The sequence below is a fragment of the Schistocerca piceifrons genome, unplaced genomic scaffold (genome assembly GCF_021461385.2).
Source record: "Schistocerca piceifrons isolate TAMUIC-IGC-003096 unplaced genomic scaffold, iqSchPice1.1 HiC_scaffold_621, whole genome shotgun sequence".
In the NCBI taxonomy this organism is placed as follows: Eukaryota; Metazoa; Arthropoda; class Insecta; order Orthoptera; family Acrididae; genus Schistocerca; species Schistocerca piceifrons.
Genome location: NW_025728863.1, coordinates 1 through 26,567, shown reverse-complemented (window position 1 = coordinate 26,567; position 26,567 = coordinate 1). Strand labels below are relative to the sequence as shown.

The 26,567-nt window shown below is 43.2% G+C and overlaps 69 non-coding genes across 69 annotated transcripts; 34 read left to right on the top strand and 35 right to left on the bottom strand.

Annotated features, from left to right (window-relative positions):
- Nucleotides 1-186: 186 nt before the first annotated feature.
- On the bottom strand, nucleotides 187-275 carry Trnay-gua. Its single transcript is given in 2 exon segments — nucleotides 187-222; nucleotides 239-275. It is a non-coding gene; the product is annotated as a tRNA-Tyr (tRNA).
- Nucleotides 276-523: 248 nt separating this feature from the next.
- Trnaq-cug lies at nucleotides 524-595 on the top strand. The gene has a single exon. It is a non-coding gene; the product is annotated as a tRNA-Gln (tRNA).
- Nucleotides 596-953: 358 nt separating this feature from the next.
- Trnay-gua lies at nucleotides 954-1,042 on the bottom strand. The gene is given in 2 exon segments: nucleotides 954-989; nucleotides 1,006-1,042. It is a non-coding gene; the product is annotated as a tRNA-Tyr (tRNA).
- A 248-nt stretch (nucleotides 1,043-1,290) lies between these two features.
- Trnaq-cug lies at nucleotides 1,291-1,362 on the top strand. Its single transcript has one exon. It is a non-coding gene; the product is annotated as a tRNA-Gln (tRNA).
- A 358-nt stretch (nucleotides 1,363-1,720) lies between these two features.
- Trnay-gua lies at nucleotides 1,721-1,809 on the bottom strand. Its single transcript is given in 2 exon segments — nucleotides 1,721-1,756; nucleotides 1,773-1,809. It is a non-coding gene; the product is annotated as a tRNA-Tyr (tRNA).
- A 248-nt stretch (nucleotides 1,810-2,057) lies between these two features.
- Trnaq-cug lies at nucleotides 2,058-2,129 on the top strand. The gene has a single exon. It is a non-coding gene; the product is annotated as a tRNA-Gln (tRNA).
- Nucleotides 2,130-2,487: 358 nt separating this feature from the next.
- Nucleotides 2,488-2,576, bottom strand: Trnay-gua. The gene is given in 2 exon segments: nucleotides 2,488-2,523; nucleotides 2,540-2,576. It is a non-coding gene; the product is annotated as a tRNA-Tyr (tRNA).
- Nucleotides 2,577-2,824: 248 nt separating this feature from the next.
- Nucleotides 2,825-2,896, top strand: Trnaq-cug. Its single transcript has one exon. It is a non-coding gene; the product is annotated as a tRNA-Gln (tRNA).
- A 358-nt stretch (nucleotides 2,897-3,254) lies between these two features.
- On the bottom strand, nucleotides 3,255-3,343 carry Trnay-gua. The gene is given in 2 exon segments: nucleotides 3,255-3,290; nucleotides 3,307-3,343. It is a non-coding gene; the product is annotated as a tRNA-Tyr (tRNA).
- A 248-nt stretch (nucleotides 3,344-3,591) lies between these two features.
- Nucleotides 3,592-3,663, top strand: Trnaq-cug. Its single transcript has one exon. It is a non-coding gene; the product is annotated as a tRNA-Gln (tRNA).
- A 358-nt stretch (nucleotides 3,664-4,021) lies between these two features.
- Trnay-gua lies at nucleotides 4,022-4,110 on the bottom strand. Its single transcript is given in 2 exon segments — nucleotides 4,022-4,057; nucleotides 4,074-4,110. It is a non-coding gene; the product is annotated as a tRNA-Tyr (tRNA).
- Nucleotides 4,111-4,358: 248 nt separating this feature from the next.
- On the top strand, nucleotides 4,359-4,430 carry Trnaq-cug. The gene has a single exon. It is a non-coding gene; the product is annotated as a tRNA-Gln (tRNA).
- A 358-nt stretch (nucleotides 4,431-4,788) lies between these two features.
- On the bottom strand, nucleotides 4,789-4,877 carry Trnay-gua. Its single transcript is given in 2 exon segments — nucleotides 4,789-4,824; nucleotides 4,841-4,877. It is a non-coding gene; the product is annotated as a tRNA-Tyr (tRNA).
- A 248-nt stretch (nucleotides 4,878-5,125) lies between these two features.
- Trnaq-cug lies at nucleotides 5,126-5,197 on the top strand. The gene has a single exon. It is a non-coding gene; the product is annotated as a tRNA-Gln (tRNA).
- Nucleotides 5,198-5,555: 358 nt separating this feature from the next.
- On the bottom strand, nucleotides 5,556-5,644 carry Trnay-gua. Its single transcript is given in 2 exon segments — nucleotides 5,556-5,591; nucleotides 5,608-5,644. It is a non-coding gene; the product is annotated as a tRNA-Tyr (tRNA).
- Nucleotides 5,645-5,892: 248 nt separating this feature from the next.
- Trnaq-cug lies at nucleotides 5,893-5,964 on the top strand. The gene has a single exon. It is a non-coding gene; the product is annotated as a tRNA-Gln (tRNA).
- Nucleotides 5,965-6,322: 358 nt separating this feature from the next.
- Nucleotides 6,323-6,411, bottom strand: Trnay-gua. The gene is given in 2 exon segments: nucleotides 6,323-6,358; nucleotides 6,375-6,411. It is a non-coding gene; the product is annotated as a tRNA-Tyr (tRNA).
- Nucleotides 6,412-6,659: 248 nt separating this feature from the next.
- Nucleotides 6,660-6,731, top strand: Trnaq-cug. The gene has a single exon. It is a non-coding gene; the product is annotated as a tRNA-Gln (tRNA).
- Nucleotides 6,732-7,089: 358 nt separating this feature from the next.
- On the bottom strand, nucleotides 7,090-7,178 carry Trnay-gua. The gene is given in 2 exon segments: nucleotides 7,090-7,125; nucleotides 7,142-7,178. It is a non-coding gene; the product is annotated as a tRNA-Tyr (tRNA).
- Nucleotides 7,179-7,426: 248 nt separating this feature from the next.
- Trnaq-cug lies at nucleotides 7,427-7,498 on the top strand. Its single transcript has one exon. It is a non-coding gene; the product is annotated as a tRNA-Gln (tRNA).
- A 358-nt stretch (nucleotides 7,499-7,856) lies between these two features.
- Nucleotides 7,857-7,945, bottom strand: Trnay-gua. The gene is given in 2 exon segments: nucleotides 7,857-7,892; nucleotides 7,909-7,945. It is a non-coding gene; the product is annotated as a tRNA-Tyr (tRNA).
- Nucleotides 7,946-8,193: 248 nt separating this feature from the next.
- Trnaq-cug lies at nucleotides 8,194-8,265 on the top strand. Its single transcript has one exon. It is a non-coding gene; the product is annotated as a tRNA-Gln (tRNA).
- A 358-nt stretch (nucleotides 8,266-8,623) lies between these two features.
- Trnay-gua lies at nucleotides 8,624-8,712 on the bottom strand. Its single transcript is given in 2 exon segments — nucleotides 8,624-8,659; nucleotides 8,676-8,712. It is a non-coding gene; the product is annotated as a tRNA-Tyr (tRNA).
- Nucleotides 8,713-8,960: 248 nt separating this feature from the next.
- On the top strand, nucleotides 8,961-9,032 carry Trnaq-cug. Its single transcript has one exon. It is a non-coding gene; the product is annotated as a tRNA-Gln (tRNA).
- Nucleotides 9,033-9,390: 358 nt separating this feature from the next.
- Trnay-gua lies at nucleotides 9,391-9,479 on the bottom strand. Its single transcript is given in 2 exon segments — nucleotides 9,391-9,426; nucleotides 9,443-9,479. It is a non-coding gene; the product is annotated as a tRNA-Tyr (tRNA).
- A 248-nt stretch (nucleotides 9,480-9,727) lies between these two features.
- On the top strand, nucleotides 9,728-9,799 carry Trnaq-cug. Its single transcript has one exon. It is a non-coding gene; the product is annotated as a tRNA-Gln (tRNA).
- Nucleotides 9,800-10,157: 358 nt separating this feature from the next.
- Nucleotides 10,158-10,246, bottom strand: Trnay-gua. Its single transcript is given in 2 exon segments — nucleotides 10,158-10,193; nucleotides 10,210-10,246. It is a non-coding gene; the product is annotated as a tRNA-Tyr (tRNA).
- Nucleotides 10,247-10,494: 248 nt separating this feature from the next.
- On the top strand, nucleotides 10,495-10,566 carry Trnaq-cug. Its single transcript has one exon. It is a non-coding gene; the product is annotated as a tRNA-Gln (tRNA).
- A 358-nt stretch (nucleotides 10,567-10,924) lies between these two features.
- Nucleotides 10,925-11,013, bottom strand: Trnay-gua. The gene is given in 2 exon segments: nucleotides 10,925-10,960; nucleotides 10,977-11,013. It is a non-coding gene; the product is annotated as a tRNA-Tyr (tRNA).
- A 248-nt stretch (nucleotides 11,014-11,261) lies between these two features.
- Nucleotides 11,262-11,333, top strand: Trnaq-cug. Its single transcript has one exon. It is a non-coding gene; the product is annotated as a tRNA-Gln (tRNA).
- A 358-nt stretch (nucleotides 11,334-11,691) lies between these two features.
- Trnay-gua lies at nucleotides 11,692-11,780 on the bottom strand. Its single transcript is given in 2 exon segments — nucleotides 11,692-11,727; nucleotides 11,744-11,780. It is a non-coding gene; the product is annotated as a tRNA-Tyr (tRNA).
- A 248-nt stretch (nucleotides 11,781-12,028) lies between these two features.
- Trnaq-cug lies at nucleotides 12,029-12,100 on the top strand. Its single transcript has one exon. It is a non-coding gene; the product is annotated as a tRNA-Gln (tRNA).
- Nucleotides 12,101-12,458: 358 nt separating this feature from the next.
- Trnay-gua lies at nucleotides 12,459-12,547 on the bottom strand. Its single transcript is given in 2 exon segments — nucleotides 12,459-12,494; nucleotides 12,511-12,547. It is a non-coding gene; the product is annotated as a tRNA-Tyr (tRNA).
- A 248-nt stretch (nucleotides 12,548-12,795) lies between these two features.
- Nucleotides 12,796-12,867, top strand: Trnaq-cug. The gene has a single exon. It is a non-coding gene; the product is annotated as a tRNA-Gln (tRNA).
- A 358-nt stretch (nucleotides 12,868-13,225) lies between these two features.
- On the bottom strand, nucleotides 13,226-13,314 carry Trnay-gua. The gene is given in 2 exon segments: nucleotides 13,226-13,261; nucleotides 13,278-13,314. It is a non-coding gene; the product is annotated as a tRNA-Tyr (tRNA).
- A 248-nt stretch (nucleotides 13,315-13,562) lies between these two features.
- On the top strand, nucleotides 13,563-13,634 carry Trnaq-cug. Its single transcript has one exon. It is a non-coding gene; the product is annotated as a tRNA-Gln (tRNA).
- Nucleotides 13,635-13,992: 358 nt separating this feature from the next.
- On the bottom strand, nucleotides 13,993-14,081 carry Trnay-gua. Its single transcript is given in 2 exon segments — nucleotides 13,993-14,028; nucleotides 14,045-14,081. It is a non-coding gene; the product is annotated as a tRNA-Tyr (tRNA).
- A 248-nt stretch (nucleotides 14,082-14,329) lies between these two features.
- Nucleotides 14,330-14,401, top strand: Trnaq-cug. The gene has a single exon. It is a non-coding gene; the product is annotated as a tRNA-Gln (tRNA).
- A 358-nt stretch (nucleotides 14,402-14,759) lies between these two features.
- Nucleotides 14,760-14,848, bottom strand: Trnay-gua. The gene is given in 2 exon segments: nucleotides 14,760-14,795; nucleotides 14,812-14,848. It is a non-coding gene; the product is annotated as a tRNA-Tyr (tRNA).
- Nucleotides 14,849-15,096: 248 nt separating this feature from the next.
- On the top strand, nucleotides 15,097-15,168 carry Trnaq-cug. The gene has a single exon. It is a non-coding gene; the product is annotated as a tRNA-Gln (tRNA).
- A 358-nt stretch (nucleotides 15,169-15,526) lies between these two features.
- On the bottom strand, nucleotides 15,527-15,615 carry Trnay-gua. Its single transcript is given in 2 exon segments — nucleotides 15,527-15,562; nucleotides 15,579-15,615. It is a non-coding gene; the product is annotated as a tRNA-Tyr (tRNA).
- Nucleotides 15,616-15,863: 248 nt separating this feature from the next.
- Trnaq-cug lies at nucleotides 15,864-15,935 on the top strand. The gene has a single exon. It is a non-coding gene; the product is annotated as a tRNA-Gln (tRNA).
- Nucleotides 15,936-16,293: 358 nt separating this feature from the next.
- On the bottom strand, nucleotides 16,294-16,382 carry Trnay-gua. Its single transcript is given in 2 exon segments — nucleotides 16,294-16,329; nucleotides 16,346-16,382. It is a non-coding gene; the product is annotated as a tRNA-Tyr (tRNA).
- Nucleotides 16,383-16,630: 248 nt separating this feature from the next.
- Nucleotides 16,631-16,702, top strand: Trnaq-cug. The gene has a single exon. It is a non-coding gene; the product is annotated as a tRNA-Gln (tRNA).
- Nucleotides 16,703-17,060: 358 nt separating this feature from the next.
- Nucleotides 17,061-17,149, bottom strand: Trnay-gua. Its single transcript is given in 2 exon segments — nucleotides 17,061-17,096; nucleotides 17,113-17,149. It is a non-coding gene; the product is annotated as a tRNA-Tyr (tRNA).
- A 248-nt stretch (nucleotides 17,150-17,397) lies between these two features.
- Trnaq-cug lies at nucleotides 17,398-17,469 on the top strand. Its single transcript has one exon. It is a non-coding gene; the product is annotated as a tRNA-Gln (tRNA).
- A 358-nt stretch (nucleotides 17,470-17,827) lies between these two features.
- Trnay-gua lies at nucleotides 17,828-17,916 on the bottom strand. Its single transcript is given in 2 exon segments — nucleotides 17,828-17,863; nucleotides 17,880-17,916. It is a non-coding gene; the product is annotated as a tRNA-Tyr (tRNA).
- Nucleotides 17,917-18,164: 248 nt separating this feature from the next.
- Nucleotides 18,165-18,236, top strand: Trnaq-cug. The gene has a single exon. It is a non-coding gene; the product is annotated as a tRNA-Gln (tRNA).
- A 358-nt stretch (nucleotides 18,237-18,594) lies between these two features.
- On the bottom strand, nucleotides 18,595-18,683 carry Trnay-gua. The gene is given in 2 exon segments: nucleotides 18,595-18,630; nucleotides 18,647-18,683. It is a non-coding gene; the product is annotated as a tRNA-Tyr (tRNA).
- Nucleotides 18,684-18,931: 248 nt separating this feature from the next.
- On the top strand, nucleotides 18,932-19,003 carry Trnaq-cug. Its single transcript has one exon. It is a non-coding gene; the product is annotated as a tRNA-Gln (tRNA).
- Nucleotides 19,004-19,361: 358 nt separating this feature from the next.
- Trnay-gua lies at nucleotides 19,362-19,450 on the bottom strand. The gene is given in 2 exon segments: nucleotides 19,362-19,397; nucleotides 19,414-19,450. It is a non-coding gene; the product is annotated as a tRNA-Tyr (tRNA).
- Nucleotides 19,451-19,698: 248 nt separating this feature from the next.
- Trnaq-cug lies at nucleotides 19,699-19,770 on the top strand. Its single transcript has one exon. It is a non-coding gene; the product is annotated as a tRNA-Gln (tRNA).
- Nucleotides 19,771-20,128: 358 nt separating this feature from the next.
- Nucleotides 20,129-20,217, bottom strand: Trnay-gua. The gene is given in 2 exon segments: nucleotides 20,129-20,164; nucleotides 20,181-20,217. It is a non-coding gene; the product is annotated as a tRNA-Tyr (tRNA).
- Nucleotides 20,218-20,465: 248 nt separating this feature from the next.
- On the top strand, nucleotides 20,466-20,537 carry Trnaq-cug. The gene has a single exon. It is a non-coding gene; the product is annotated as a tRNA-Gln (tRNA).
- A 358-nt stretch (nucleotides 20,538-20,895) lies between these two features.
- Trnay-gua lies at nucleotides 20,896-20,984 on the bottom strand. The gene is given in 2 exon segments: nucleotides 20,896-20,931; nucleotides 20,948-20,984. It is a non-coding gene; the product is annotated as a tRNA-Tyr (tRNA).
- Nucleotides 20,985-21,232: 248 nt separating this feature from the next.
- On the top strand, nucleotides 21,233-21,304 carry Trnaq-cug. The gene has a single exon. It is a non-coding gene; the product is annotated as a tRNA-Gln (tRNA).
- A 358-nt stretch (nucleotides 21,305-21,662) lies between these two features.
- Nucleotides 21,663-21,751, bottom strand: Trnay-gua. Its single transcript is given in 2 exon segments — nucleotides 21,663-21,698; nucleotides 21,715-21,751. It is a non-coding gene; the product is annotated as a tRNA-Tyr (tRNA).
- Nucleotides 21,752-21,999: 248 nt separating this feature from the next.
- On the top strand, nucleotides 22,000-22,071 carry Trnaq-cug. Its single transcript has one exon. It is a non-coding gene; the product is annotated as a tRNA-Gln (tRNA).
- A 358-nt stretch (nucleotides 22,072-22,429) lies between these two features.
- On the bottom strand, nucleotides 22,430-22,518 carry Trnay-gua. Its single transcript is given in 2 exon segments — nucleotides 22,430-22,465; nucleotides 22,482-22,518. It is a non-coding gene; the product is annotated as a tRNA-Tyr (tRNA).
- Nucleotides 22,519-22,766: 248 nt separating this feature from the next.
- Nucleotides 22,767-22,838, top strand: Trnaq-cug. Its single transcript has one exon. It is a non-coding gene; the product is annotated as a tRNA-Gln (tRNA).
- A 358-nt stretch (nucleotides 22,839-23,196) lies between these two features.
- Nucleotides 23,197-23,285, bottom strand: Trnay-gua. The gene is given in 2 exon segments: nucleotides 23,197-23,232; nucleotides 23,249-23,285. It is a non-coding gene; the product is annotated as a tRNA-Tyr (tRNA).
- Nucleotides 23,286-23,533: 248 nt separating this feature from the next.
- On the top strand, nucleotides 23,534-23,605 carry Trnaq-cug. Its single transcript has one exon. It is a non-coding gene; the product is annotated as a tRNA-Gln (tRNA).
- Nucleotides 23,606-23,963: 358 nt separating this feature from the next.
- Nucleotides 23,964-24,052, bottom strand: Trnay-gua. The gene is given in 2 exon segments: nucleotides 23,964-23,999; nucleotides 24,016-24,052. It is a non-coding gene; the product is annotated as a tRNA-Tyr (tRNA).
- Nucleotides 24,053-24,300: 248 nt separating this feature from the next.
- On the top strand, nucleotides 24,301-24,372 carry Trnaq-cug. Its single transcript has one exon. It is a non-coding gene; the product is annotated as a tRNA-Gln (tRNA).
- Nucleotides 24,373-24,730: 358 nt separating this feature from the next.
- On the bottom strand, nucleotides 24,731-24,819 carry Trnay-gua. The gene is given in 2 exon segments: nucleotides 24,731-24,766; nucleotides 24,783-24,819. It is a non-coding gene; the product is annotated as a tRNA-Tyr (tRNA).
- Nucleotides 24,820-25,067: 248 nt separating this feature from the next.
- On the top strand, nucleotides 25,068-25,139 carry Trnaq-cug. Its single transcript has one exon. It is a non-coding gene; the product is annotated as a tRNA-Gln (tRNA).
- A 358-nt stretch (nucleotides 25,140-25,497) lies between these two features.
- Trnay-gua lies at nucleotides 25,498-25,586 on the bottom strand. Its single transcript is given in 2 exon segments — nucleotides 25,498-25,533; nucleotides 25,550-25,586. It is a non-coding gene; the product is annotated as a tRNA-Tyr (tRNA).
- A 248-nt stretch (nucleotides 25,587-25,834) lies between these two features.
- Nucleotides 25,835-25,906, top strand: Trnaq-cug. The gene has a single exon. It is a non-coding gene; the product is annotated as a tRNA-Gln (tRNA).
- Nucleotides 25,907-26,264: 358 nt separating this feature from the next.
- Nucleotides 26,265-26,353, bottom strand: Trnay-gua. Its single transcript is given in 2 exon segments — nucleotides 26,265-26,300; nucleotides 26,317-26,353. It is a non-coding gene; the product is annotated as a tRNA-Tyr (tRNA).
- Nucleotides 26,354-26,567: the final 214 nt, after the last annotated feature.

The window sequence follows — 26,567 nt, the reverse complement described above, 5'->3', positions numbered from 1 at the left end:
GCAAGCAATTTTACTATAATTCGAAGAAATATCATTATCCTACGAAGGCTAAGAATCCCATGATTATCAACTACCTACTAGAAGCTGAGCAAATGAATTTCCTTTAAAATAGGTTTAAAACATAGGGAGGTTCTGACCGAGTGGGCATGCTCTGGAGCCTCTTTGCTCCTGAGATTAGAAAAACAGTCCTCTGGGCCGGATTTGAACCAGCGACCTATGGATAACTGTGAATCTTCCACTACAGTCCACCGCTCTACCAACTGAGCTACCAGAGGCCCTGCATACTTTCTTATTCGTACTGATTGCTTTACGTCCGTCCCTGTCTTTCGTTTCCACACACTGCTACTCAGCGCTGCCATATAGACGCACAGGAAATGCAGTCATCGGCTGCAAGTGCAAACATTGCCCAGATTAAGTTTTATAATGCTCGATCGTGTCAATTATGTTAAAAAATGCAAGTAGGAAGTGTCTGAAGTACGTCAGAACACTGCTAAGTGTATTTACGAGTCCCATTCTCCTGTCTGGTTCCATGGTGTAACGGTTAGCACTCTGGACTCTGAATCCAGCGATCCGAGTTCGAATCTCGGTGGAACCTTCGTTTAGTCTAAATTTTCTGTAATAAGCGTTTCTCGCCGAGGAAGTAACAGCGATAGGCTCAGGGGTGTAGTTTCTACGTTTGTATTAAAAACGAGATGTCTATGAAACGGCTGAATATTGGTGCGACTATGTGACCTATATAGCACATTAAACGAGTAATGCCTGTAAGAGCAAGCAATTTTACTATAATTCGAAGAAATATCATTATCCTACGAAGGCTAAGAATCCCATGATTATCAACTAGCTACTAGAAGCTGAGCAAATGAATTTCCTTTAAAATAGGTTTAAAACATAGGGAGGTTCTGACCGAGTGGGCATGCTCTGGAGCCTCTTTGCTCCTGAGATTAGAAAAACAGTCCTCTGGGCCGGATTTGAACCAGCGACCTATGGATAACTGTGAATCTTCCACTACAGTCCACCGCTCTACCAACTGAGCTACCAGAGGCCCTGCATACTTTCTTATTCGTACTGATTGCTTTACGTCCGTCCCTGTCTTTCGTTTCCACACACTGCTACTCAGCGCTGCCATATAGACGCACAGGAAATGCAGTCATCGGCTGCAAGTGCAAACATTGCCCAGATTAAGTTTTATAATGCTCGATCGTGTCAATTATGTTAAAAAATGCAAGTAGGAAGTGTCTGAAGTACGTCAGAACACTGCTAAGTGTATTTACGAGTCCCATTCTCCTGTCTGGTTCCATGGTGTAACGGTTAGCACTCTGGACTCTGAATCCAGCGATCCGAGTTCGAATCTCGGTGGAACCTTCGTTTAGTCTAAATTTTCTGTAATAAGCGTTTCTCGCCGAGGAAGTAACAGCGATAGGCTCAGGGGTGTAGTTTCTACGTTTGTATTAAAAACGAGATGTCTATGAAACGGCTGAATATTGGTGCGACTATGTGACCTATATAGCACATTAAACGAGTAATGCCTGTAAGAGCAAGCAATTTTACTATAATTCGAAGAAATATCATTATCCTACGAAGGCTAAGAATCCCATGATTATCAACTAGCTACTAGAAGCTGAGCAAATGAATTTCCTTTAAAATAGGTTTAAAACATAGGGAGGTTCTGACCGAGTGGGCATGCTCTGGAGCCTCTTTGCTCCTGAGATTAGAAAAACAGTCCTCTGGGCCGGATTTGAACCAGCGACCTATGGATAACTGTGAATCTTCCACTACAGTCCACCGCTCTACCAACTGAGCTACCAGAGGCCCTGCATACTTTCTTATTCGTACTGATTGCTTTACGTCCGTCCCTGTCTTTCGTTTCCACACACTGCTACTCAGCGCTGCCATATAGACGCACAGGAAATGCAGTCATCGGCTGCAAGTGCAAACATTGCCCAGATTAAGTTTTATAATGCTCGATCGTGTCAATTATGTTAAAAAATGCAAGTAGGAAGTGTCTGAAGTACGTCAGAACACTGCTAAGTGTATTTACGAGTCCCATTCTCCTGTCTGGTTCCATGGTGTAACGGTTAGCACTCTGGACTCTGAATCCAGCGATCCGAGTTCGAATCTCGGTGGAACCTTCGTTTAGTCTAAATTTTCTGTAATAAGCGTTTCTCGCCGAGGAAGTAACAGCGATAGGCTCAGGGGTGTAGTTTCTACGTTTGTATTAAAAACGAGATGTCTATGAAACGGCTGAATATTGGTGCGACTATGTGACATATATAGCACATTAAACGAGTAATGCCTGTAAGAGCAAGCAATTTTACTATAATTCGAAGAAATATCATTATCCTACGAAGGCTAAGAATCCCATGATTATCAACTACCTACTAGAAGCTGAGCAAATGAATTTCCTTTAAAATAGGTTTAAAACATAGGGAGGTTCTGACCGAGTGGGCATGCTCTGGAGCCTCTTTGCTCCTGAGATTAGAAAAACAGTCCTCTGGGCCGGATTTGAACCAGCGACCTATGGATAACTGTGAATCTTCCACTACAGTCCACCGCTCTACCAACTGAGCTACCAGAGGCCCTGCATACTTTCTTATTCGTACTGATTGCTTTACGTCCGTCCCTGTCTTTCGTTTCCACACACTGCTACTCAGCGCTGCCATATAGACGCACAGGAAATGCAGTCATCGGCTGCAAGTGCAAACATTGCCCAGATTAAGTTTTATAATGCTCGATCGTGTCAATTATGTTAAAAAATGCAAGTAGGAAGTGTCTGAAGTACGTCAGAACACTGCTAAGTGTATTTACGAGTCCCATTCTCCTGTCTGGTTCCATGGTGTAACGGTTAGCACTCTGGACTCTGAATCCAGCGATCCGAGTTCGAATCTCGGTGGAACCTTCGTTTAGTCTAAATTTTCTGTAATAAGCGTTTCTCGCCGAGGAAGTAACAGCGATAGGCTCAGGGGTGTAGTTTCTACGTTTGTATTAAAAACGAGATGTCTATGAAACGGCTGAATATTGGTGCGACTATGTGACCTATATAGCACATTAAACGAGTAATGCCTGTAAGAGCAAGCAATTTTACTATAATTCGAAGAAATATCATTATCCTACGAAGGCTAAGAATCCCATGATTATCAACTAGCTACTAGAAGCTGAGCAAATGAATTTCCTTTAAAATAGGTTTAAAACATAGGGAGGTTCTGACCGAGTGGGCATGCTCTGGAGCCTCTTTGCTCCTGAGATTAGAAAAACAGTCCTCTGGGCCGGATTTGAACCAGCGACCTATGGATAACTGTGAATCTTCCACTACAGTCCACCGCTCTACCAACTGAGCTACCAGAGGCCCTGCATACTTTCTTATTCGTACTGATTGCTTTACGTCCGTCCCTGTCTTTCGTTTCCACACACTGCTACTCAGCGCTGCCATATAGACGCACAGGAAATGCAGTCATCGGCTGCAAGTGCAAACATTGCCCAGATTAAGTTTTATAATGCTCGATCGTGTCAATTATGTTAAAAAATGCAAGTAGGAAGTGTCTGAAGTACGTCAGAACACTGCTAAGTGTATTTACGAGTCCCATTCTCCTGTCTGGTTCCATGGTGTAACGGTTAGCACTCTGGACTCTGAATCCAGCGATCCGAGTTCGAATCTCGGTGGAACCTTCGTTTAGTCTAAATTTTCTGTAATAAGCGTTTCTCGCCGAGGAAGTAACAGCGATAGGCTCAGGGGTGTAGTTTCTACGTTTGTATTAAAAACGAGATGTCTATGAAACGGCTGAATATTGGTGCGACTATGTGACATATATAGCACATTAAACGAGTAATGCCTGTAAGAGCAAGCAATTTTACTATAATTCGAAGAAATATCATTATCCTACGAAGGCTAAGAATCCCATGATTATCAACTACCTACTAGAAGCTGAGCAAATGAATTTCCTTTAAAATAGGTTTAAAACATAGGGAGGTTCTGACCGAGTGGGCATGCTCTGGAGCCTCTTTGCTCCTGAGATTAGAAAAACAGTCCTCTGGGCCGGATTTGAACCAGCGACCTATGGATAACTGTGAATCTTCCACTACAGTCCACCGCTCTACCAACTGAGCTACCAGAGGCCCTGCATACTTTCTTATTCGTACTGATTGCTTTACGTCCGTCCCTGTCTTTCGTTTCCACACACTGCTACTCAGCGCTGCCATATAGACGCACAGGAAATGCAGTCATCGGCTGCAAGTGCAAACATTGCCCAGATTAAGTTTTATAATGCTCGATCGTGTCAATTATGTTAAAAAATGCAAGTAGGAAGTGTCTGAAGTACGTCAGAACACTGCTAAGTGTATTTACGAGTCCCATTCTCCTGTCTGGTTCCATGGTGTAACGGTTAGCACTCTGGACTCTGAATCCAGCGATCCGAGTTCGAATCTCGGTGGAACCTTCGTTTAGTCTAAATTTTCTGTAATAAGCGTTTCTCGCCGAGGAAGTAACAGCGATAGGCTCAGGGGTGTAGTTTCTACGTTTGTATTAAAAACGAGATGTCTATGAAACGGCTGAATATTGGTGCGACTATGTGACCTATATAGCACATTAAACGAGTAATGCCTGTAAGAGCAAGCAATTTTACTATAATTCGAAGAAATATCATTATCCTACGAAGGCTAAGAATCCCATGATTATCAACTAGCTACTAGAAGCTGAGCAAATGAATTTCCTTTAAAATAGGTTTAAAACATAGGGAGGTTCTGACCGAGTGGGCATGCTCTGGAGCCTCTTTGCTCCTGAGATTAGAAAAACAGTCCTCTGGGCCGGATTTGAACCAGCGACCTATGGATAACTGTGAATCTTCCACTACAGTCCACCGCTCTACCAACTGAGCTACCAGAGGCCCTGCATACTTTCTTATTCGTACTGATTGCTTTACGTCCGTCCCTGTCTTTCGTTTCCACACACTGCTACTCAGCGCTGCCATATAGACGCACAGGAAATGCAGTCATCGGCTGCAAGTGCAAACATTGCCCAGATTAAGTTTTATAATGCTCGATCGTGTCAATTATGTTAAAAAATGCAAGTAGGAAGTGTCTGAAGTACGTCAGAACACTGCTAAGTGTATTTACGAGTCCCATTCTCCTGTCTGGTTCCATGGTGTAACGGTTAGCACTCTGGACTCTGAATCCAGCGATCCGAGTTCGAATCTCGGTGGAACCTTCGTTTAGTCTAAATTTTCTGTAATAAGCGTTTCTCGCCGAGGAAGTAACAGCGATAGGCTCAGGGGTGTAGTTTCTACGTTTGTATTAAAAACGAGATGTCTATGAAACGGCTGAATATTGGTGCGACTATGTGACCTATATAGCACATTAAACGAGTAATGCCTGTAAGAGCAAGCAATTTTACTATAATTCGAAGAAATATCATTATCCTACGAAGGCTAAGAATCCCATGATTATCAACTAGCTACTAGAAGCTGAGCAAATGAATTTCCTTTAAAATAGGTTTAAAACATAGGGAGGTTCTGACCGAGTGGGCATGCTCTGGAGCCTCTTTGCTCCTGAGATTAGAAAAACAGTCCTCTGGGCCGGATTTGAACCAGCGACCTATGGATAACTGTGAATCTTCCACTACAGTCCACCGCTCTACCAACTGAGCTACCAGAGGCCCTGCATACTTTCTTATTCGTACTGATTGCTTTACGTCCGTCCCTGTCTTTCGTTTCCACACACTGCTACTCAGCGCTGCCATATAGACGCACAGGAAATGCAGTCATCGGCTGCAAGTGCAAACATTGCCCAGATTAAGTTTTATAATGCTCGATCGTGTCAATTATGTTAAAAAATGCAAGTAGGAAGTGTCTGAAGTACGTCAGAACACTGCTAAGTGTATTTACGAGTCCCATTCTCCTGTCTGGTTCCATGGTGTAACGGTTAGCACTCTGGACTCTGAATCCAGCGATCCGAGTTCGAATCTCGGTGGAACCTTCGTTTAGTCTAAATTTTCTGTAATAAGCGTTTCTCGCCGAGGAAGTAACAGCGATAGGCTCAGGGGTGTAGTTTCTACGTTTGTATTAAAAACGAGATGTCTATGAAACGGCTGAATATTGGTGCGACTATGTGACCTATATAGCACATTAAACGAGTAATGCCTGTAAGAGCAAGCAATTTTACTATAATTCGAAGAAATATCATTATCCTACGAAGGCTAAGAATCCCATGATTATCAACTAGCTACTAGAAGCTGAGCAAATGAATTTCCTTTAAAATAGGTTTAAAACATAGGGAGGTTCTGACCGAGTGGGCATGCTCTGGAGCCTCTTTGCTCCTGAGATTAGAAAAACAGTCCTCTGGGCCGGATTTGAACCAGCGACCTATGGATAACTGTGAATCTTCCACTACAGTCCACCGCTCTACCAACTGAGCTACCAGAGGCCCTGCATACTTTCTTATTCGTACTGATTGCTTTACGTCCGTCCCTGTCTTTCGTTTCCACACACTGCTACTCAGCGCTGCCATATAGACGCACAGGAAATGCAGTCATCGGCTGCAAGTGCAAACATTGCCCAGATTAAGTTTTATAATGCTCGATCGTGTCAATTATGTTAAAAAATGCAAGTAGGAAGTGTCTGAAGTACGTCAGAACACTGCTAAGTGTATTTACGAGTCCCATTCTCCTGTCTGGTTCCATGGTGTAACGGTTAGCACTCTGGACTCTGAATCCAGCGATCCGAGTTCGAATCTCGGTGGAACCTTCGTTTAGTCTAAATTTTCTGTAATAAGCGTTTCTCGCCGAGGAAGTAACAGCGATAGGCTCAGGGGTGTAGTTTCTACGTTTGTATTAAAAACGAGATGTCTATGAAACGGCTGAATATTGGTGCGACTATGTGACATATATAGCACATTAAACGAGTAATGCCTGTAAGAGCAAGCAATTTTACTATAATTCGAAGAAATATCATTATCCTACGAAGGCTAAGAATCCCATGATTATCAACTACCTACTAGAAGCTGAGCAAATGAATTTCCTTTAAAATAGGTTTAAAACATAGGGAGGTTCTGACCGAGTGGGCATGCTCTGGAGCCTCTTTGCTCCTGAGATTAGAAAAACAGTCCTCTGGGCCGGATTTGAACCAGCGACCTATGGATAACTGTGAATCTTCCACTACAGTCCACCGCTCTACCAACTGAGCTACCAGAGGCCCTGCATACTTTCTTATTCGTACTGATTGCTTTACGTCCGTCCCTGTCTTTCGTTTCCACACACTGCTACTCAGCGCTGCCATATAGACGCACAGGAAATGCAGTCATCGGCTGCAAGTGCAAACATTGCCCAGATTAAGTTTTATAATGCTCGATCGTGTCAATTATGTTAAAAAATGCAAGTAGGAAGTGTCTGAAGTACGTCAGAACACTGCTAAGTGTATTTACGAGTCCCATTCTCCTGTCTGGTTCCATGGTGTAACGGTTAGCACTCTGGACTCTGAATCCAGCGATCCGAGTTCGAATCTCGGTGGAACCTTCGTTTAGTCTAAATTTTCTGTAATAAGCGTTTCTCGCCGAGGAAGTAACAGCGATAGGCTCAGGGGTGTAGTTTCTACGTTTGTATTAAAAACGAGATGTCTATGAAACGGCTGAATATTGGTGCGACTATGTGACATATATAGCACATTAAACGAGTAATGCCTGTAAGAGCAAGCAATTTTACTATAATTCGAAGAAATATCATTATCCTACGAAGGCTAAGAATCCCATGATTATCAACTACCTACTAGAAGCTGAGCAAATGAATTTCCTTTAAAATAGGTTTAAAACATAGGGAGGTTCTGACCGAGTGGGCATGCTCTGGAGCCTCTTTGCTCCTGAGATTAGAAAAACAGTCCTCTGGGCCGGATTTGAACCAGCGACCTATGGATAACTGTGAATCTTCCACTACAGTCCACCGCTCTACCAACTGAGCTACCAGAGGCCCTGCATACTTTCTTATTCGTACTGATTGCTTTACGTCCGTCCCTGTCTTTCGTTTCCACACACTGCTACTCAGCGCTGCCATATAGACGCACAGGAAATGCAGTCATCGGCTGCAAGTGCAAACATTGCCCAGATTAAGTTTTATAATGCTCGATCGTGTCAATTATGTTAAAAAATGCAAGTAGGAAGTGTCTGAAGTACGTCAGAACACTGCTAAGTGTATTTACGAGTCCCATTCTCCTGTCTGGTTCCATGGTGTAACGGTTAGCACTCTGGACTCTGAATCCAGCGATCCGAGTTCGAATCTCGGTGGAACCTTCGTTTAGTCTAAATTTTCTGTAATAAGCGTTTCTCGCCGAGGAAGTAACAGCGATAGGCTCAGGGGTGTAGTTTCTACGTTTGTATTAAAAACGAGATGTCTATGAAACGGCTGAATATTGGTGCGACTATGTGACCTATATAGCACATTAAACGAGTAATGCCTGTAAGAGCAAGCAATTTTACTATAATTCGAAGAAATATCATTATCCTACGAAGGCTAAGAATCCCATGATTATCAACTAGCTACTAGAAGCTGAGCAAATGAATTTCCTTTAAAATAGGTTTAAAACATAGGGAGGTTCTGACCGAGTGGGCATGCTCTGGAGCCTCTTTGCTCCTGAGATTAGAAAAACAGTCCTCTGGGCCGGATTTGAACCAGCGACCTATGGATAACTGTGAATCTTCCACTACAGTCCACCGCTCTACCAACTGAGCTACCAGAGGCCCTGCATACTTTCTTATTCGTACTGATTGCTTTACGTCCGTCCCTGTCTTTCGTTTCCACACACTGCTACTCAGCGCTGCCATATAGACGCACAGGAAATGCAGTCATCGGCTGCAAGTGCAAACATTGCCCAGATTAAGTTTTATAATGCTCGATCGTGTCAATTATGTTAAAAAATGCAAGTAGGAAGTGTCTGAAGTACGTCAGAACACTGCTAAGTGTATTTACGAGTCCCATTCTCCTGTCTGGTTCCATGGTGTAACGGTTAGCACTCTGGACTCTGAATCCAGCGATCCGAGTTCGAATCTCGGTGGAACCTTCGTTTAGTCTAAATTTTCTGTAATAAGCGTTTCTCGCCGAGGAAGTAACAGCGATAGGCTCAGGGGTGTAGTTTCTACGTTTGTATTAAAAACGAGATGTCTATGAAACGGCTGAATATTGGTGCGACTATGTGACATATATAGCACATTAAACGAGTAATGCCTGTAAGAGCAAGCAATTTTACTATAATTCGAAGAAATATCATTATCCTACGAAGGCTAAGAATCCCATGATTATCAACTACCTACTAGAAGCTGAGCAAATGAATTTCCTTTAAAATAGGTTTAAAACATAGGGAGGTTCTGACCGAGTGGGCATGCTCTGGAGCCTCTTTGCTCCTGAGATTAGAAAAACAGTCCTCTGGGCCGGATTTGAACCAGCGACCTATGGATAACTGTGAATCTTCCACTACAGTCCACCGCTCTACCAACTGAGCTACCAGAGGCCCTGCATACTTTCTTATTCGTACTGATTGCTTTACGTCCGTCCCTGTCTTTCGTTTCCACACACTGCTACTCAGCGCTGCCATATAGACGCACAGGAAATGCAGTCATCGGCTGCAAGTGCAAACATTGCCCAGATTAAGTTTTATAATGCTCGATCGTGTCAATTATGTTAAAAAATGCAAGTAGGAAGTGTCTGAAGTACGTCAGAACACTGCTAAGTGAATTTACGAGTCCCATTCTCCTGTCTGGTTCCATGGTGTAACGGTTAGCACTCTGGACTCTGAATCCAGCGATCCGAGTTCGAATCTCGGTGGAACCTTCGTTTAGTCTAAATTTTCTGTAATAAGCGTTTCTCGCCGAGGAAGTAACAGCGATAGGCTCAGGGGTGTAGTTTCTACGTTTGTATTAAAAACGAGATGTCTATGAAACGGCTGAATATTGGTGCGACTATGTGACCTATATAGCACATTAAACGAGTAATGCCTGTAAGAGCAAGCAATTTTACTATAATTCGAAGAAATATCATTATCCTACGAAGGCTAAGAATCCCATGATTATCAACTAGCTACTAGAAGCTGAGCAAATGAATTTCCTTTAAAATAGGTTTAAAACATAGGGAGGTTCTGACCGAGTGGGCATGCTCTGGAGCCTCTTTGCTCCTGAGATTAGAAAAACAGTCCTCTGGGCCGGATTTGAACCAGCGACCTATGGATAACTGTGAATCTTCCACTACAGTCCACCGCTCTACCAACTGAGCTACCAGAGGCCCTGCATACTTTCTTATTCGTACTGATTGCTTTACGTCCGTCCCTGTCTTTCGTTTCCACACACTGCTACTCAGCGCTGCCATATAGACGCACAGGAAATGCAGTCATCGGCTGCAAGTGCAAACATTGCCCAGATTAAGTTTTATAATGCTCGATCGTGTCAATTATGTTAAAAAATGCAAGTAGGAAGTGTCTGAAGTACGTCAGAACACTGCTAAGTGTATTTACGAGTCCCATTCTCCTGTCTGGTTCCATGGTGTAACGGTTAGCACTCTGGACTCTGAATCCAGCGATCCGAGTTCGAATCTCGGTGGAACCTTCGTTTAGTCTAAATTTTCTGTAATAAGCGTTTCTCGCCGAGGAAGTAACAGCGATAGGCTCAGGGGTGTAGTTTCTACGTTTGTATTAAAAACGAGATGTCTATGAAACGGCTGAATATTGGTGCGACTATGTGACCTATATAGCACATTAAACGAGTAATGCCTGTAAGAGCAAGCAATTTTACTATAATTCGAAGAAATATCATTATCCTACGAAGGCTAAGAATCCCATGATTATCAACTAGCTACTAGAAGCTGAGCAAATGAATTTCCTTTAAAATAGGTTTAAAACATAGGGAGGTTCTGACCGAGTGGGCATGCTCTGGAGCCTCTTTGCTCCTGAGATTAGAAAAACAGTCCTCTGGGCCGGATTTGAACCAGCGACCTATGGATAACTGTGAATCTTCCACTACAGTCCACCGCTCTACCAACTGAGCTACCAGAGGCCCTGCATACTTTCTTATTCGTACTGATTGCTTTACGTCCGTCCCTGTCTTTCGTTTCCACACACTGCTACTCAGCGCTGCCATATAGACGCACAGGAAATGCAGTCATCGGCTGCAAGTGCAAACATTGCCCAGATTAAGTTTTATAATGCTCGATCGTGTCAATTATGTTAAAAAATGCAAGTAGGAAGTGTCTGAAGTACGTCAGAACACTGCTAAGTGTATTTACGAGTCCCATTCTCCTGTCTGGTTCCATGGTGTAACGGTTAGCACTCTGGACTCTGAATCCAGCGATCCGAGTTCGAATCTCGGTGGAACCTTCGTTTAGTCTAAATTTTCTGTAATAAGCGTTTCTCGCCGAGGAAGTAACAGCGATAGGCTCAGGGGTGTAGTTTCTACGTTTGTATTAAAAACGAGATGTCTATGAAACGGCTGAATATTGGTGCGACTATGTGACATATATAGCACATTAAACGAGTAATGCCTGTAAGAGCAAGCAATTTTACTATAATTCGAAGAAATATCATTATCCTACGAAGGCTAAGAATCCCATGATTATCAACTACCTACTAGAAGCTGAGCAAATGAATTTCCTTTAAAATAGGTTTAAAACATAGGGAGGTTCTGACCGAGTGGGCATGCTCTGGAGCCTCTTTGCTCCTGAGATTAGAAAAACAGTCCTCTGGGCCGGATTTGAACCAGCGACCTATGGATAACTGTGAATCTTCCACTACAGTCCACCGCTCTACCAACTGAGCTACCAGAGGCCCTGCATACTTTCTTATTCGTACTGATTGCTTTACGTCCGTCCCTGTCTTTCGTTTCCACACACTGCTACTCAGCGCTGCCATATAGACGCACAGGAAATGCAGTCATCGGCTGCAAGTGCAAACATTGCCCAGATTAAGTTTTATAATGCTCGATCGTGTCAATTATGTTAAAAAATGCAAGTAGGAAGTGTCTGAAGTACGTCAGAACACTGCTAAGTGAATTTACGAGTCCCATTCTCCTGTCTGGTTCCATGGTGTAACGGTTAGCACTCTGGACTCTGAATCCAGCGATCCGAGTTCGAATCTCGGTGGAACCTTCGTTTAGTCTAAATTTTCTGTAATAAGCGTTTCTCGCCGAGGAAGTAACAGCGATAGGCTCAGGGGTGTAGTTTCTACGTTTGTATTAAAAACGAGATGTCTATGAAACGGCTGAATATTGGTGCGACTATGTGACCTATATAGCACATTAAACGAGTAATGCCTGTAAGAGCAAGCAATTTTACTATAATTCGAAGAAATATCATTATCCTACGAAGGCTAAGAATCCCATGATTATCAACTAGCTACTAGAAGCTGAGCAAATGAATTTCCTTTAAAATAGGTTTAAAACATAGGGAGGTTCTGACCGAGTGGGCATGCTCTGGAGCCTCTTTGCTCCTGAGATTAGAAAAACAGTCCTCTGGGCCGGATTTGAACCAGCGACCTATGGATAACTGTGAATCTTCCACTACAGTCCACCGCTCTACCAACTGAGCTACCAGAGGCCCTGCATACTTTCTTATTCGTACTGATTGCTTTACGTCCGTCCCTGTCTTTCGTTTCCACACACTGCTACTCAGCGCTGCCATATAGACGCACAGGAAATGCAGTCATCGGCTGCAAGTGCAAACATTGCCCAGATTAAGTTTTATAATGCTCGATCGTGTCAATTATGTTAAAAAATGCAAGTAGGAAGTGTCTGAAGTACGTCAGAACACTGCTAAGTGTATTTACGAGTCCCATTCTCCTGTCTGGTTCCATGGTGTAACGGTTAGCACTCTGGACTCTGAATCCAGCGATCCGAGTTCGAATCTCGGTGGAACCTTCGTTTAGTCTAAATTTTCTGTAATAAGCGTTTCTCGCCGAGGAAGTAACAGCGATAGGCTCAGGGGTGTAGTTTCTACGTTTGTATTAAAAACGAGATGTCTATGAAACGGCTGAATATTGGTGCGACTATGTGACCTATATAGCACATTAAACGAGTAATGCCTGTAAGAGCAAGCAATTTTACTATAATTCGAAGAAATATCATTATCCTACGAAGGCTAAGAATCCCATGATTATCAACTACCTACTAGAAGCTGAGCAAATGAATTTCCTTTAAAATAGGTTTAAAACATAGGGAGGTTCTGACCGAGTGGGCATGCTCTGGAGCCTCTTTGCTCCTGAGATTAGAAAAACAGTCCTCTGGGCCGGATTTGAACCAGCGACCTATGGATAACTGTGAATCTTCCACTACAGTCCACCGCTCTACCAACTGAGCTACCAGAGGCCCTGCATACTTTCTTATTCGTACTGATTGCTTTACGTCCGTCCCTGTCTTTCGTTTCCACACACTGCTACTCAGCGCTGCCATATAGACGCACAGGAAATGCAGTCATCGGCTGCAAGTGCAAACATTGCCCAGATTAAGTTTTATAATGCTCGATCGTGTCAATTATGTTAAAAAATGCAAGTAGGAAGTGTCTGAAGTACGTCAGAACACTGCTAAGTGTATTTACGAGTCCCATTCTCCTGTCTGGTTCCATGGTGTAACGGTTAGCACTCTGGACTCTGAATCCAGCGATCCGAGTTCGAATCTCGGTGGAACCTTCGTTTAGTCTAAATTTTCTGTAATAAGCGTTTCTCGCCGAGGAAGTAACAGCGATAGGCTCAGGGGTGTAGTTTCTACGTTTGTATTAAAAACGAGATGTCTATGAAACGGCTGAATATTGGTGCGACTATGTGACCTATATAGCACATTAAACGAGTAATGCCTGTAAGAGCAAGCAATTTTACTATAATTCGAAGAAATATCATTATCCTACGAAGGCTAAGAATCCCATGATTATCAACTAGCTACTAGAAGCTGAGCAAATGAATTTCCTTTAAAATAGGTTTAAAACATAGGGAGGTTCTGACCGAGTGGGCATGCTCTGGAGCCTCTTTGCTCCTGAGATTAGAAAAACAGTCCTCTGGGCCGGATTTGAACCAGCGACCTATGGATAACTGTGAATCTTCCACTACAGTCCACCGCTCTACCAACTGAGCTACCAGAGGCCCTGCATACTTTCTTATTCGTACTGATTGCTTTACGTCCGTCCCTGTCTTTCGTTTCCACACACTGCTACTCAGCGCTGCCATATAGACGCACAGGAAATGCAGTCATCGGCTGCAAGTGCAAACATTGCCCAGATTAAGTTTTATAATGCTCGATCGTGTCAATTATGTTAAAAAATGCAAGTAGGAAGTGTCTGAAGTACGTCAGAACACTGCTAAGTGTATTTACGAGTCCCATTCTCCTGTCTGGTTCCATGGTGTAACGGTTAGCACTCTGGACTCTGAATCCAGCGATCCGAGTTCGAATCTCGGTGGAACCTTCGTTTAGTCTAAATTTTCTGTAATAAGCGTTTCTCGCCGAGGAAGTAACAGCGATAGGCTCAGGGGTGTAGTTTCTACGTTTGTATTAAAAACGAGATGTCTATGAAACGGCTGAATATTGGTGCGACTATGTGACATATATAGCACATTAAACGAGTAATGCCTGTAAGAGCAAGCAATTTTACTATAATTCGAAGAAATATCATTATCCTACGAAGGCTAAGAATCCCATGATTATCAACTACCTACTAGAAGCTGAGCAAATGAATTTCCTTTAAAATAGGTTTAAAACATAGGGAGGTTCTGACCGAGTGGGCATGCTCTGGAGCCTCTTTGCTCCTGAGATTAGAAAAACAGTCCTCTGGGCCGGATTTGAACCAGCGACCTATGGATAACTGTGAATCTTCCACTACAGTCCACCGCTCTACCAACTGAGCTACCAGAGGCCCTGCATACTTTCTTATTCGTACTGATTGCTTTACGTCCGTCCCTGTCTTTCGTTTCCACACACTGCTACTCAGCGCTGCCATATAGACGCACAGGAAATGCAGTCATCGGCTGCAAGTGCAAACATTGCCCAGATTAAGTTTTATAATGCTCGATCGTGTCAATTATGTTAAAAAATGCAAGTAGGAAGTGTCTGAAGTACGTCAGAACACTGCTAAGTGTATTTACGAGTCCCATTCTCCTGTCTGGTTCCATGGTGTAACGGTTAGCACTCTGGACTCTGAATCCAGCGATCCGAGTTCGAATCTCGGTGGAACCTTCGTTTAGTCTAAATTTTCTGTAATAAGCGTTTCTCGCCGAGGAAGTAACAGCGATAGGCTCAGGGGTGTAGTTTCTACGTTTGTATTAAAAACGAGATGTCTATGAAACGGCTGAATATTGGTGCGACTATGTGACCTATATAGCACATTAAACGAGTAATGCCTGTAAGAGCAAGCAATTTTACTATAATTCGAAGAAATATCATTATCCTACGAAGGCTAAGAATCCCATGATTATCAACTAGCTACTAGAAGCTGAGCAAATGAATTTCCTTTAAAATAGGTTTAAAACATAGGGAGGTTCTGACCGAGTGGGCATGCTCTGGAGCCTCTTTGCTCCTGAGATTAGAAAAACAGTCCTCTGGGCCGGATTTGAACCAGCGACCTATGGATAACTGTGAATCTTCCACTACAGTCCACCGCTCTACCAACTGAGCTACCAGAGGCCCTGCATACTTTCTTATTCGTACTGATTGCTTTACGTCCGTCCCTGTCTTTCGTTTCCACACACTGCTACTCAGCGCTGCCATATAGACGCACAGGAAATGCAGTCATCGGCTGCAAGTGCAAACATTGCCCAGATTAAGTTTTATAATGCTCGATCGTGTCAATTATGTTAAAAAATGCAAGTAGGAAGTGTCTGAAGTACGTCAGAACACTGCTAAGTGTATTTACGAGTCCCATTCTCCTGTCTGGTTCCATGGTGTAACGGTTAGCACTCTGGACTCTGAATCCAGCGATCCGAGTTCGAATCTCGGTGGAACCTTCGTTTAGTCTAAATTTTCTGTAATAAGCGTTTCTCGCCGAGGAAGTAACAGCGATAGGCTCAGGGGTGTAGTTTCTACGTTTGTATTAAAAACGAGATGTCTATGAAACGGCTGAATATTGGTGCGACTATGTGACCTATATAGCACATTAAACGAGTAATGCCTGTAAGAGCAAGCAATTTTACTATAATTCGAAGAAATATCATTATCCTACGAAGGCTAAGAATCCCATGATTATCAACTAGCTACTAGAAGCTGAGCAAATGAATTTCCTTTAAAATAGGTTTAAAACATAGGGAGGTTCTGACCGAGTGGGCATGCTCTGGAGCCTCTTTGCTCCTGAGATTAGAAAAACAGTCCTCTGGGCCGGATTTGAACCAGCGACCTATGGATAACTGTGAATCTTCCACTACAGTCCACCGCTCTACCAACTGAGCTACCAGAGGCCCTGCATACTTTCTTATTCGTACTGATTGCTTTACGTCCGTCCCTGTCTTTCGTTTCCACACACTGCTACTCAGCGCTGCCATATAGACGCACAGGAAATGCAGTCATCGGCTGCAAGTGCAAACATTGCCCAGATTAAGTTTTATAATGCTCGATCGTGTCAATTATGTTAAAAAATGCAAGTAGGAAGTGTCTGAAGTACGTCAGAACACTGCTAAGTGTATTTACGAGTCCCATTCTCCTGTCTGGTTCCATGGTGTAACGGTTAGCACTCTGGACTCTGAATCCAGCGATCCGAGTTCGAATCTCGGTGGAACCTTCGTTTAGTCTAAATTTTCTGTAATAAGCGTTTCTCGCCGAGGAAGTAACAGCGATAGGCTCAGGGGTGTAGTTTCTACGTTTGTATTAAAAACGAGATGTCTATGAAACGGCTGAATATTGGTGCGACTATGTGACATATATAGCACATTAAACGAGTAATGCCTGTAAGAGCAAGCAATTTTACTATAATTCGAAGAAATATCATTATCCTACGAAGGCTAAGAATCCCATGATTATCAACTACCTACTAGAAGCTGAGCAAATGAATTTCCTTTAAAATAGGTTTAAAACATAGGGAGGTTCTGACCGAGTGGGCATGCTCTGGAGCCTCTTTGCTCCTGAGATTAGAAAAACAGTCCTCTGGGCCGGATTTGAACCAGCGACCTATGGATAACTGTGAATCTTCCACTACAGTCCACCGCTCTACCAACTGAGCTACCAGAGGCCCTGCATACTTTCTTATTCGTACTGATTGCTTTACGTCCGTCCCTGTCTTTCGTTTCCACACACTGCTACTCAGCGCTGCCATATAGACGCACAGGAAATGCAGTCATCGGCTGCAAGTGCAAACATTGCCCAGATTAAGTTTTATAATGCTCGATCGTGTCAATTATGTTAAAAAATGCAAGTAGGAAGTGTCTGAAGTACGTCAGAACACTGCTAAGTGTATTTACGAGTCCCATTCTCCTGTCTGGTTCCATGGTGTAACGGTTAGCACTCTGGACTCTGAATCCAGCGATCCGAGTTCGAATCTCGGTGGAACCTTCGTTTAGTCTAAATTTTCTGTAATAAGCGTTTCTCGCCGAGGAAGTAACAGCGATAGGCTCAGGGGTGTAGTTTCTACGTTTGTATTAAAAACGAGATGTCTATGAAACGGCTGAATATTGGTGCGACTATGTGACCTATATAGCACATTAAACGAGTAATGCCTGTAAGAGCAAGCAATTTTACTATAATTCGAAGAAATATCATTATCCTACGAAGGCTAAGAATCCCATGATTATCAACTAGCTACTAGAAGCTGAGCAAATGAATTTCCTTTAAAATAGGTTTAAAACATAGGGAGGTTCTGACCGAGTGGGCATGCTCTGGAGCCTCTTTGCTCCTGAGATTAGAAAAACAGTCCTCTGGGCCGGATTTGAACCAGCGACCTATGGATAACTGTGAATCTTCCACTACAGTCCACCGCTCTACCAACTGAGCTACCAGAGGCCCTGCATACTTTCTTATTCGTACTGATTGCTTTACGTCCGTCCCTGTCTTTCGTTTCCACACACTGCTACTCAGCGCTGCCATATAGACGCACAGGAAATGCAGTCATCGGCTGCAAGTGCAAACATTGCCCAGATTAAGTTTTATAATGCTCGATCGTGTCAATTATGTTAAAAAATGCAAGTAGGAAGTGTCTGAAGTACGTCAGAACACTGCTAAGTGTATTTACGAGTCCCATTCTCCTGTCTGGTTCCATGGTGTAACGGTTAGCACTCTGGACTCTGAATCCAGCGATCCGAGTTCGAATCTCGGTGGAACCTTCGTTTAGTCTAAATTTTCTGTAATAAGCGTTTCTCGCCGAGGAAGTAACAGCGATAGGCTCAGGGGTGTAGTTTCTACGTTTGTATTAAAAACGAGATGTCTATGAAACGGCTGAATATTGGTGCGACTATGTGACATATATAGCACATTAAACGAGTAATGCCTGTAAGAGCAAGCAATTTTACTATAATTCGAAGAAATATCATTATCCTACGAAGGCTAAGAATCCCATGATTATCAACTACCTACTAGAAGCTGAGCAAATGAATTTCCTTTAAAATAGGTTTAAAACATAGGGAGGTTCTGACCGAGTGGGCATGCTCTGGAGCCTCTTTGCTCCTGAGATTAGAAAAACAGTCCTCTGGGCCGGATTTGAACCAGCGACCTATGGATAACTGTGAATCTTCCACTACAGTCCACCGCTCTACCAACTGAGCTACCAGAGGCCCTGCATACTTTCTTATTCGTACTGATTGCTTTACGTCCGTCCCTGTCTTTCGTTTCCACACACTGCTACTCAGCGCTGCCATATAGACGCACAGGAAATGCAGTCATCGGCTGCAAGTGCAAACATTGCCCAGATTAAGTTTTATAATGCTCGATCGTGTCAATTATGTTAAAAAATGCAAGTAGGAAGTGTCTGAAGTACGTCAGAACACTGCTAAGTGTATTTACGAGTCCCATTCTCCTGTCTGGTTCCATGGTGTAACGGTTAGCACTCTGGACTCTGAATCCAGCGATCCGAGTTCGAATCTCGGTGGAACCTTCGTTTAGTCTAAATTTTCTGTAATAAGCGTTTCTCGCCGAGGAAGTAACAGCGATAGGCTCAGGGGTGTAGTTTCTACGTTTGTATTAAAAACGAGATGTCTATGAAACGGCTGAATATTGGTGCGACTATGTGACCTATATAGCACATTAAACGAGTAATGCCTGTAAGAGCAAGCAATTTTACTATAATTCGAAGAAATATCATTATCCTACGAAGGCTAAGAATCCCATGATTATCAACTAGCTACTAGAAGCTGAGCAAATGAATTTCCTTTAAAATAGGTTTAAAACATAGGGAGGTTCTGACCGAGTGGGCATGCTCTGGAGCCTCTTTGCTCCTGAGATTAGAAAAACAGTCCTCTGGGCCGGATTTGAACCAGCGACCTATGGATAACTGTGAATCTTCCACTACAGTCCACCGCTCTACCAACTGAGCTACCAGAGGCCCTGCATACTTTCTTATTCGTACTGATTGCTTTACGTCCGTCCCTGTCTTTCGTTTCCACACACTGCTACTCAGCGCTGCCATATAGACGCACAGGAAATGCAGTCATCGGCTGCAAGTGCAAACATTGCCCAGATTAAGTTTTATAATGCTCGATCGTGTCAATTATGTTAAAAAATGCAAGTAGGAAGTGTCTGAAGTACGTCAGAACACTGCTAAGTGTATTTACGAGTCCCATTCTCCTGTCTGGTTCCATGGTGTAACGGTTAGCACTCTGGACTCTGAATCCAGCGATCCGAGTTCGAATCTCGGTGGAACCTTCGTTTAGTCTAAATTTTCTGTAATAAGCGTTTCTCGCCGAGGAAGTAACAGCGATAGGCTCAGGGGTGTAGTTTCTACGTTTGTATTAAAAACGAGATGTCTATGAAACGGCTGAATATTGGTGCGACTATGTGACATATATAGCACATTAAACGAGTAATGCCTGTAAGAGCAAGCAATTTTACTATAATTCGAAGAAATATCATTATCCTACGAAGGCTAAGAATCCCATGATTATCAACTACCTACTAGAAGCTGAGCAAATGAATTTCCTTTAAAATAGGTTTAAAACATAGGGAGGTTCTGACCGAGTGGGCATGCTCTGGAGCCTCTTTGCTCCTGAGATTAGAAAAACAGTCCTCTGGGCCGGATTTGAACCAGCGACCTATGGATAACTGTGAATCTTCCACTACAGTCCACCGCTCTACCAACTGAGCTACCAGAGGCCCTGCATACTTTCTTATTCGTACTGATTGCTTTACGTCCGTCCCTGTCTTTCGTTTCCACACACTGCTACTCAGCGCTGCCATATAGACGCACAGGAAATGCAGTCATCGGCTGCAAGTGCAAACATTGCCCAGATTAAGTTTTATAATGCTCGATCGTGTCAATTATGTTAAAAAATGCAAGTAGGAAGTGTCTGAAGTACGTCAGAACACTGCTAAGTGTATTTACGAGTCCCATTCTCCTGTCTGGTTCCATGGTGTAACGGTTAGCACTCTGGACTCTGAATCCAGCGATCCGAGTTCGAATCTCGGTGGAACCTTCGTTTAGTCTAAATTTTCTGTAATAAGCGTTTCTCGCCGAGGAAGTAACAGCGATAGGCTCAGGGGTGTAGTTTCTACGTTTGTATTAAAAACGAGATGTCTATGAAACGGCTGAATATTGGTGCGACTATGTGACCTATATAGCACATTAAACGAGTAATGCCTGTAAGAGCAAGCAATTTTACTATAATTCGAAGAAATATCATTATCCTACGAAGGCTAAGAATCCCATGATTATCAACTAGCTACTAGAAGCTGAGCAAATGAATTTCCTTTAAAATAGGTTTAAAACATAGGGAGGTTCTGACCGAGTGGGCATGCTCTGGAGCCTCTTTGCTCCTGAGATTAGAAAAACAGTCCTCTGGGCCGGATTTGAACCAGCGACCTATGGATAACTGTGAATCTTCCACTACAGTCCACCGCTCTACCAACTGAGCTACCAGAGGCCCTGCATACTTTCTTATTCGTACTGATTGCTTTACGTCCGTCCCTGTCTTTCGTTTCCACACACTGCTACTCAGCGCTGCCATATAGACGCACAGGAAATGCAGTCATCGGCTGCAAGTGCAAACATTGCCCAGATTAAGTTTTATAATGCTCGATCGTGTCAATTATGTTAAAAAATGCAAGTAGGAAGTGTCTGAAGTACGTCAGAACACTGCTAAGTGTATTTACGAGTCCCATTCTCCTGTCTGGCTCCATGGTGTAACGGTTAGCACTCTGGACTCTGAATCCAGCGATCCGAGTTCGAATCTCGGTGGAACCTTCGTTTAGTCTAAATTTTCTGTAATAAGCGTTTCTCGCCGAGGAAGTAACAGCGATAGGCTCAGGGGTGTAGTTTCTACGTTTGTATTAAAAACGAGATGTCTATGAAACGGCTGAATATTGGTGCGACTATGTGACATATATAGCACATTAAACGAGTAATGCCTGTAAGAGCAAGCAATTTTACTATAATTCGAAGAAATATCATTATCCTACGAAGGCTAAGAATCCCATGATTATCAACTAGCTACTAGAAGCTGAGCAAATGAATTTCCTTTAAAATAGGTTTAAAACATAGGGAGGTTCTGACCGAGTGGGCATGCTCTGGAGCCTCTTTGCTCCTGAGATTAGAAAAACAGTCCTCTGGGCCGGATTTGAACCAGCGACCTATGGATAACTGTGAATCTTCCACTACAGTCCACCGCTCTACCAACTGAGCTACCAGAGGCCCTGCATACTTTCTTATTCGTACTGATTGCTTTACGTCCGTCCCTGTCTTTCGTTTCCACACACTGCTACTCAGCGCTGCCATATAGACGCACAGGAAATGCAGTCATCGGCTGCAAGTGCAAACATTGCCCAGATTAAGTTTTATAATGCTCGATCGTGTCAATTATGTTAAAAAATGCAAGTAGGAAGTGTCTGAAGTACGTCAGAACACTGCTAAGTGTATTTACGAGTCCCATTCTCCTGTCTGGTTCCATGGTGTAACGGTTAGCACTCTGGACTCTGAATCCAGCGATCCGAGTTCGAATCTCGGTGGAACCTTCGTTTAGTCTAAATTTTCTGTAATAAGCGTTTCTCGCCGAGGAAGTAACAGCGATAGGCTCAGGGGTGTAGTTTCTACGTTTGTATTAAAAACGAGATGTCTATGAAACGGCTGAATATTGGTGCGACTATGTGACCTATATAGCACATTAAACGAGTAATGCCTGTAAGAGCAAGCAATTTTACTATAATTCGAAGAAATATCATTATCCTACGAAGGCTAAGAATCCCATGATTATCAACTAGCTACTAGAAGCTGAGCAAATGAATTTCCTTTAAAATAGGTTTAAAACATAGGGAGGTTCTGACCGAGTGGGCATGCTCTGGAGCCTCTTTGCTCCTGAGATTAGAAAAACAGTCCTCTGGGCCGGATTTGAACCAGCGACCTATGGATAACTGTGAATCTTCCACTACAGTCCACCGCTCTACCAACTGAGCTACCAGAGGCCCTGCATACTTTCTTATTCGTACTGATTGCTTTACGTCCGTCCCTGTCTTTCGTTTCCACACACTGCTACTCAGCGCTGCCATATAGACGCACAGGAAATGCAGTCATCGGCTGCAAGTGCAAACATTGCCCAGATTAAGTTTTATAATGCTCGATCGTGTCAATTATGTTAAAAAATGCAAGTAGGAAGTGTCTGAAGTACGTCAGAACACTGCTAAGTGTATTTACGAGTCCCATTCTCCTGTCTGGTTCCATGGTGTAACGGTTAGCACTCTGGACTCTGAATCCAGCGATCCGAGTTCGAATCTCGGTGGAACCTTCGTTTAGTCTAAATTTTCTGTAATAAGCGTTTCTCGCCGAGGAAGTAACAGCGATAGGCTCAGGGGTGTAGTTTCTACGTTTGTATTAAAAACGAGATGTCTATGAAACGGCTGAATATTGGTGCGACTATGTGACCTATATAGCACATTAAACGAGTAATGCCTGTAAGAGCAAGCAATTTTACTATAATTCGAAGAAATATCATTATCCTACGAAGGCTAAGAATCCCATGATTATCAACTACCTACTAGAAGCTGAGCAAATGAATTTCCTTTAAAATAGGTTTAAAACATAGGGAGGTTCTGACCGAGTGGGCATGCTCTGGAGCCTCTTTGCTCCTGAGATTAGAAAAACAGTCCTCTGGGCCGGATTTGAACCAGCGACCTATGGATAACTGTGAATCTTCCACTACAGTCCACCGCTCTACCAACTGAGCTACCAGAGGCCCTGCATACTTTCTTATTCGTACTGATTGCTTTACGTCCGTCCCTGTCTTTCGTTTCCACACACTGCTACTCAGCGCTGCCATATAGACGCACAGGAAATGCAGTCATCGGCTGCAAGTGCAAACATTGCCCAGATTAAGTTTTATAATGCTCGATCGTGTCAATTATGTTAAAAAATGCAAGTAGGAAGTGTCTGAAGTACGTCAGAACACTGCTAAGTGTATTTACGAGTCCCATTCTCCTGTCTGGTTCCATGGTGTAACGGTTAGCACTCTGGACTCTGAATCCAGCGATCCGAGTTCGAATCTCGGTGGAACCTTCGTTTAGTCTAAATTTTCTGTAATAAGCGTTTCTCGCCGAGGAAGTAACAGCGATAGGCTCAGGGGTGTAGTTTCTACGTTTGTATTAAAAACGAGATGTCTATGAAACGGCTGAATATTGGTGCGACTATGTGACCTATATAGCACATTAAACGAGTAATGCCTGTAAGAGCAAGCAATTTTACTATAATTCGAAGAAATATCATTATCCTACGAAGGCTAAGAATCCCATGATTATCAACTAGCTACTAGAAGCTGAGCAAATGAATTTCCTTTAAAATAGGTTTAAAACATAGGGAGGTTCTGACCGAGTGGGCATGCTCTGGAGCCTCTTTGCTCCTGAGATTAGAAAAACAGTCCTCTGGGCCGGATTTGAACCAGCGACCTATGGATAACTGTGAATCTTCCACTACAGTCCACCGCTCTACCAACTGAGCTACCAGAGGCCCTGCATACTTTCTTATTCGTACTGATTGCTTTACGTCCGTCCCTGTCTTTCGTTTCCACACACTGCTACTCAGCGCTGCCATATAGACGCACAGGAAATGCAGTCATCGGCTGCAAGTGCAAACATTGCCCAGATTAAGTTTTATAATGCTCGATCGTGTCAATTATGTTAAAAAATGCAAGTAGGAAGTGTCTGAAGTACGTCAGAACACTGCTAAGTGTATTTACGAGTCCCATTCTCCTGTCTGGTTCCATGGTGTAACGGTTAGCACTCTGGACTCTGAATCCAGCGATCCGAGTTCGAATCTCGGTGGAACCTTCGTTTAGTCTAAATTTTCTGTAATAAGCGTTTCTCGCCGAGGAAGTAACAGCGATAGGCTCAGGGGTGTAGTTTCTACGTTTGTATTAAAAACGAGATGTCTATGAAACGGCTGAATATTGGTGCGACTATGTGACATATATAGCACATTAAACGAGCAATGCCTGTAAGAGCAAGCAATTTTACTATAATTCGAAGAAATATCATTATCCTACGAAGGCTAAGAATCCCATGATTATCAACTAGCTACTAGAAGCTGAGCAAATGAATTTCCTTTAAAATAGGTTTAAAACATAGGGAGGTTCTGACCGAGTGGGCATGCTCTGGAGCCTCTTTGCTCCTGAGATTAGAAAAACAGTCCTCTGGGCCGGATTTGAACCAGCGACCTATGGATAACTGTGAATCTTCCACTACAGTCCACCGCTCTACCAACTGAGCTACCAGAGGCCCTGCATACTTTCTTATTCGTACTGATTGCTTTACGTCCGTCCCTGTCTTTCGTTTCCACACACTGCTACTCAGCGCTGCCATATAGACGCACAGGAAATGCAGTCATCGGCTGCAAGTGCAAACATTGCCCAGATTAAGTTTTATAATGCTCGATCGTGTCAATTATGTTAAAAAATGCAAGTAGGAAGTGTCTGAAGTACGTCAGAACACTGCTAAGTGTATTTACGAGTCCCATTCTCCTGTCTGGTTCCATGGTGTAACGGTTAGCACTCTGGACTCTGAATCCAGCGATCCGAGTTCGAATCTCGGTGGAACCTTCGTTTAGTCTAAATTTTCTGTAATAAGCGTTTCTCGCCGAGGAAGTAACAGCGATAGGCTCAGGGGTGTAGTTTCTACGTTTGTATTAAAAACGAGATGTCTATGAAACGGCTGAATATTGGTGCGACTATGTGACCTATATAGCACATTAAACGAGTAATGCCTGTAAGAGCAAGCAATTTTACTATAATTCGAAGAAATATCATTATCCTACGAAGGCTAAGAATCCCATGATTATCAACTACCTACTAGAAGCTGAGCAAATGAATTTCCTTTAAAATAGGTTTAAAACATAGGGAGGTTCTGACCGAGTGGGCATGCTCTGGAGCCTCTTTGCTCCTGAGATTAGAAAAACAGTCCTCTGGGCCGGATTTGAACCAGCGACCTATGGATAACTGTGAATCTTCCACTACAGTCCACCGCTCTACCAACTGAGCTACCAGAGGCCCTGCATACTTTCTTATTCGTACTGATTGCTTTACGTCCGTCCCTGTCTTTCGTTTCCACACACTGCTACTCAGCGCTGCCATATAGACGCACAGGAAATGCAGTCATCGGCTGCAAGTGCAAACATTGCCCAGATTAAGTTTTATAATGCTCGATCGTGTCAATTATGTTAAAAAATGCAAGTAGGAAGTGTCTGAAGTACGTCAGAACACTGCTAAGTGTATTTACGAGTCCCATTCTCCTGTCTGGTTCCATGGTGTAACGGTTAGCACTCTGGACTCTGAATCCAGCGATCCGAGTTCGAATCTCGGTGGAACCTTCGTTTAGTCTAAATTTTCTGTAATAAGCGTTTCTCGCCGAGGAAGTAACAGCGATAGGCTCAGGGGTGTAGTTTCTACGTTTGTATTAAAAACGAGATGTCTATGAAACGGCTGAATATTGGTGCGACTATGTGACCTATATAGCACATTAAACGAGTAATGCCTGTAAGAGCAAGCAATTTTACTATAATTCGAAGAAATATCATTATCCTACGAAGGCTAAGAATCCCATGATTATCAACTAGCTACTAGAAGCTGAGCAAATGAATTTCCTTTAAAATAGGTTTAAAACATAGGGAGGTTCTGACCGAGTGGGCATGCTCTGGAGCCTCTTTGCTCCTGAGATTAGAAAAACAGTCCTCTGGGCCGGATTTGAACCAGCGACCTATGGATAACTGTGAATCTTCCACTACAGTCCACCGCTCTACCAACTGAGCTACCAGAGGCCCTGCATACTTTCTTATTCGTACTGATTGCTTTACGTCCGTCCCTGTCTTTCGTTTCCACACACTGCTACTCAGCGCTGCCATATAGAGGCACAGGAAATGCAGTCATCGGCTGCAAGTGCAAACATTGCCCAGATTAAGTTTTATAATGCTCGATCGTGTCAATTATGTTAAAAAATGCAAGTAGGAAGTGTCTGAAGTACGTCAGAACACT